The following is a 6,002-nucleotide window of genomic DNA, read 5'->3' as shown; positions in this document are numbered from 1 at the left end:
GCCTGAGTTCTGGAGAGAGTTCTAGTGGGCGAAGGCATTCCTGAGCTCCAGCATGGTTGGCTGGTGGGTGCAGGTTGTCCAGACCAAACCTGAGCTCTGGTGGAGGTCTCACAGAGGTTTTATGGACCCGGGCTACCCTGTCCCCTGGCTCTTGGGCATGTTGGCAATGTAGATCTAGGCAGAACCTTAGATCCAGCAGGGGTCAGTTGGTGGAGGAATGGACCCTGTGTTACCCTGGGCACCATCTCCTGTGCAGGTCGGCAAGGTGGACCTGTGTGAGACCTATGGCTACAAATTTCCTAGAAAAAAAACAGGAGAAAAAAACCCTTCATTGTCCAGTCATTCTCATTAGTCTTGGCAATGATTTCTTTCTTTTTTCTTTTTTACTTCCTTCCTTCCTTCTTTCCTTCCTTCCTTCCTTCCTTCCTTCCTTCCTTCCATCCATCCTTTCTCTCTCTCTCTCTCTCTCTCTCTCTCTCTCTCTCTCTCTCTCTCTCTCTCTTTCTTTCTTTCTTTCTTTCTATTTTTCTTGATACAACATCTATAGCACAGACAACAAAAGCAAGAATAGATAATGGACAACATCTGCCCATACTACAGAAGGGGACAAAAATCAGCGCAGGAGACAACCTGTAGATGTGAGGAAACACTTGAGTCTGAATTTCCAAAATATATAAGAATGTCCTAGAGTTAATGGGAAAAATGTTACCAATCCAGTGAAACTATGGCCCAAGAGCTGAGAGAGACATCTCTGGAAGGAGGGCTGTTTATGATTGTAAGCAACCCCCAGGAAAGGCATGGGTGTGAGCAATGCAATGGTGCCCAATGACTTTCCCCAGGGACCTGAGGTCTGATCCCTAGCCAATGGGGACCTTGATTACAATGATCAATTTCATGGTAAAATTTAAAAATTTGCCATAATAACTATACATAAGTTATTTGAGTTGGAATTCTTGGGTTAAAGGAAAGTGTGCACTTCAAATTTTGATATATATTTTAAACTTCTCTGCAGAAGGGTTATGACAATTTTTCATTGCAATTATCAGAGCATGACAATTCCATTTTCCAACACTGTCAACATTAGGTTTTCTCATTCTCTTTATTCTTTTTATGTGATATGCACACACACAAATGTACTTTATATATTCTTTGGATTACTATATTGACATGAAATGCCATCTCAAGTGTATGGTATGTGATATTTTATAAACAGCCTACATTTGTCTTTTCGCATTTTTATTAAGGTGTTTGTTTCTTTTTCTTGAATTTTACGAGCTCCGTATATGATTAACCTCTAGTGAGCTGTTCAGAAACCCAAAGGAACATCATCAAAGTACTATTTTCTACCAACTGGGAACAATTTTGCCTCATGTAGAGAGCCCTTTGCCAGCTTGGGAATTCTGGTTCTATTTCCAAATTTCAGATGTGAAATCAAATTTTTCAGATGGGGTATTCTGGTGAATATGATTGATATTGGTGAAAGTCAGGGAAGAAATCTTCAATATTTTACAATTATGTTTAATTTTTACATGGATAACATTTGGGTCACCCAAATCAGGCTTAGGTAATATAAGTAAGTCTCTTGCATTGAAGAATAGAGTCAATCCATGATGTCCTACTGAAAGTAAATGTGAATAAAATCAAGAATATGAATGAACTAGTTTTCTTTCTTTTTCCTTCCTTCCTTTATTTATTTATTGTTTTGGCTATTTATTTATTCATCAGCTCCTGGGGGGTTTCCCCTAGTGGGATTGATCCATACCTAATTAGGGTCCTGGCAGCCATGCAGATCCATGAGGAAGATCTGGCCTTACCTGAGCTCCATTGGGAGTCTGCTGATGGGTGCATACAGTCCTGGGCCCTGCCTGAGTTCTGGAAGTGTCTGCCAGTGGACTGAGATAGTCCTGGGATGAGCCTCAAATCTGGTGAGGGTCTGCTGGACTCAGGCCTACCCTAGGTAAGGACACCCATGCGGTTGCAATAGGCTGATCTAGACAGAGCCTGAGCTCCAGAAGACGTCATCCAGTGGTGGGATGGTCCTAGGCTTACCCTGAGCATGAGCTCAGGAGAGTTTGGCCAGGCAGATCAGATCTAGGCATAAGCTCCTGCAGTGGTTGGCTGGTGGGGGAATGGACCTGTGGCCATTCTGTGCCCAGGCTTCCACTGCAGGTCGTCCTCACAGATCTGGGGTGATCCTGAGCTCCCAAAGATGTGTGGCAATGAGTAGAAGAAGTCCTGGGCTGAGCCTAAGAACCACAGATGTCAGGTGGTGGCAGGTAGAACCAGGGCTTTCCCTGGGGCCTGGCTCCTGGGCAGAGCTTGAGGTCCAGGTGAGGTGTGCAGGTGGTGGGATGGAACCAGTCCTACACTTGCCAAGGTTCCCGTGCAGGTTGGAGAGGCAATCCTGAGCCAAGCCTAAGCTCCACCTGCTATCCAGCAGTGGAGAAATGAACTCAGGCCTACTACTGGACTCCCACAGGTGTACTAGGATAGTGTGCGCTGAGCCCAAGCTCCAGCAGGAGTCAGCAAGTGAGCAGAGGCAGTCCTGGCCCGGGCCTGAGTCTGGTGTGCATCTGACCATAGATAGAGGTGGTATTGGGCCGAGTCTAAGCTCCAGCGGGGATCAGACACTGGTGGGATGGCACTATGTCTATCCATGTGTAGGCTCCCAAGTAGGTGGACTAGGCTGATCGGAGAAGAACCAGAGTCCAGAAAGTGTCTGCCTTTGGGGTGAGGCTGTAGAGCTTGTGGCCTGAGCTCTACCAGGGGCCTACTTGTGGCAGTTGATCCCAGGCCTACCTTGGACTAGGCTCCCACACCTGTCAGCACTGCTGATCTGGGTGGGGTTGAACTTGGGTGACTGATTGTCAGTGGGTAGAGTCATTCATGAGCAGAGCCTGAGCTTTGGTGCCAGTCTCATGATGACTGGATCGACTTGGGCTACCCTGGGCTCTGGCTTTGTGTCCTGCCAGGACACTGAGTTGGATCTGGTTAGAGCTGGAGCTCTGGTGGGATTCTGCAAGTGGCGGGATGGAACTGGGCCTCCCTTGCACAGGATCCTGCGCAGGTCAACAAGGCCAATCTTGGGCATGTTTGAGCTCTGCCTGTGGGCAGAGACGGTCCTGTGTCTGGCCTTAGGGCTGCTTGGGGCCTGCTTGTGGCAGTTGGTTTAAGGCCTAACTTGGGGCAGGCTTGCTTGCCTGTCAGAGGGAGATCTGGACTGGGGCTGAACTTTGGTGACTGTCTGACAGTGGACAGTCATTTCTGGGAGGAGCCTGTGCTCAGGTACCAGTTTGAAGGTGACTTGATGGACTTGGGCTACCCTAGACTCTACCTCTGTCTCCTACCATGTTGTCGAGTTGGATCTGGCCAGAGCTGGAGCTTGGTGGGGGTCTGCAGCTGTCAGGATGGAGCTCAGCCTCCCCTTGCCTGGGCTCTTGTGCAGGTCAGAAAGGAAAATATGGGCTATTTATGAGCAGCAGGGGACTGCATGAGGGTAGTGGTGGTCCTGGGCCAAGCCTGAGCTCCAGCAGGGCTCAGACAGTAGAGGAATGGAACATTCCTAACCTTTCCCTGGCTCTGGTGCAGATGCTCCAGCTAGACCTGGGCTGGGAATGAGCTCTGGAGAGTGTCTTGCCTGTGGGCAGAGTCGGTCCTGGACCAAGCCTGAGCAGAGGTGGAGGTCTGGTGATGGCCATATGTTCCCAGTGTTAACCTGTGCCAGGGCTCCTGTGCACATCTGCAAGGGTTAACTGGTTGAATGCTAAGATACAGCAGAGTGTCAGCTGTTGGCAGGTGCTGAGGGCCATTACCAAGTAGGAATGACGCATCGAAATCCTTGCCAGCGTACCCCATGTTAAATGGACTTGCCTTGGAAATTTGCTGCGACCTTGCTTGTGTGTTTGAGAAAGGTGACCCTGCTCAATCACCAGGGTGGATCCAAGATTAGGGTGTATTTTGCAGGAAGTATCCCAGTCCTTGGGTTTAGGGCGTGACAATAGGAGTTTTAGGGAAGTTGGAGGTTGAAGATTATTCCTGCTGAGGGTAGGGCGTGCCTGCTGCCTGAGTTCCCGCTGAGTTCTCCTGGAGAGAAAGTATTTAGGACTTGAATTGTGCGGGAGATGGGGATTGCCCCTGTACCGGTGTGGAGGCAGTGTGAGATCGGGAATAAAGAATTGCTGTTTGAACCTACAAAGGTGTGTGGTGGCTCGTGATTCTGGTGCCAAGCCTAGACCTTGGCAGGCAGGAGGGAACAGGATCTACCCTGTCAGGACTTCTCAGTGGATCAGCAAGGTGGATTGGGGCACAGATGAGCTCTGGCAGAGGTGGGCCTTTGGGCAGAGACTGTCTTGTTTCTGGCCTGATCTCTGCTCAGAGCCTGCTTGTGGCAGTTGGATCCAGGCCTACCTTGGGCCAAGTTCCTGCACCTGTCAGCAAGGCTGATCTGGGTGGCTGCCAAAATGACTTTTGGTAGGGTAGGCCTTTGGGCAGAGACTGCTAGTCTCATGGTTACTGGATTGCCTTGGGCTACCCTGGGCTAGGACTTCATCTCCTGCCATATCATGGAGTTGGATCTGGGTAGAGCTGGAGGTCTGGTGGGGTTTTGCATGTGGCGAGATGACATTGGGCCTATCTTTGCCTCTGCCTTCAAGCAGGTCAGCCAGGCTAATCTTGGCCGAATTTGAGCTCCACTTGTTGATCGGAGGTGGTCCCGTGTCTGGCCTGAGCTCTTCTTGGGGCCTGCTTATTTCAGCTGGTACCAGGTCTACCTTGGACTATGCTCCCGTGCCTGTCAGTGAGGCTGATCTTGGTTGGGGCTGAAGTTCTGCAGCTGTCTGTCAGTGGGCAGAGTAGGTCCTGGGCAGAGCCTGAATTCCAATGCAAGCCTCTTGATGACTGGAAGGACAGGGCAACCCTGGACACTGGTTTTGTCCTCACAGGTCCTCATGGTGACTCTGGACTGGATCTGAGCTCCTGCAGTGGTCTGCTGGTGGGCAGAGGCAGTCACGGCCCAAGGCTCAGCTCTGGGGAGGGTCAGCCAGTGTTGGGATGGACCTGGACCTACCCTTTCCTGGGCTCCATACAGGTTTGTGAGGCTGATCTGGGCAGAGCCTGAGTTCCAACAGGTGTCTGCCAGTGTGGGGACGTGGTCCTGGGCCAGACTTGAGCTCGGTGCAGGTCTCCCAGTTGAGGGATGGACACTGGCCTACCCTGTGTCTGGCCTCCTGCCCAGGTCAGCGGGGGCAGATCTGGACTGTACATGAGCTCTGGTTGGTGTCTGCAGGTGAGTAGAAGCATTCTGGGCTGGGCCTGAGCATCCCACTGCAGCTCCAGTGCATCTGGGAAGGGCCTGAGCTCCGGTGGGTATCTCTGGACCTTTATTTTATTCATTTGTTCATAGAAGGTACTGAGAGTCAAACCCAGTGCCTCACACGTGGGAGACAAAGGTTCTATCACTGAGTCACAACCTCAGCCCTATTTGCTTCTTGTTGACCTTTAATCATACCATATTTTTGTTCTATATCATTTTTTTCATGCATGAATTTGAATTTTAATAAATAGCTATTATTTGATATCACCAGCAATGCTTCCCAAGCTGGCCCCAAATCAGACCTTGATCCTCAGCAGGATTACATCCCACACATCCACATCGCCTCTGGCATAGGTGTGAAAGAGAGATAACTAAGACATGGTCCATGACTCTCAAGTTTTGGGAAAAATTGCTTTGAAGAGGTAAAGGGTAAGGCAACACTTGACAGAGATCTGCAGAATTTAGAGCAGGTATGTTTTTGAATAAGATTTATGTATTGATAGTTTGTTTATTTCCTTTTTGCTGATGTTGATTTATTTGTAATTTGTTTTTCATTTTTCTTTTTGGAACAGGGATCCAACCCAAGGCTTTGGGAATGAGAGGCAAGCACTTTGCGGCTTTGCCATTGATCGCTTCCCAGGCCATTCATTCATTGTCAGCGTGGGAATTTGGGGCTGATTCTATGAATGAA

This window comes from Ictidomys tridecemlineatus, unplaced genomic scaffold, assembly GCF_052094955.1.
Source record: "Ictidomys tridecemlineatus isolate mIctTri1 unplaced genomic scaffold, mIctTri1.hap1 Scaffold_165, whole genome shotgun sequence".
Classification (NCBI taxonomy): Eukaryota; Metazoa; Chordata; class Mammalia; order Rodentia; family Sciuridae; genus Ictidomys; species Ictidomys tridecemlineatus.
This window is presented reverse-complemented; position numbering follows the sequence as displayed.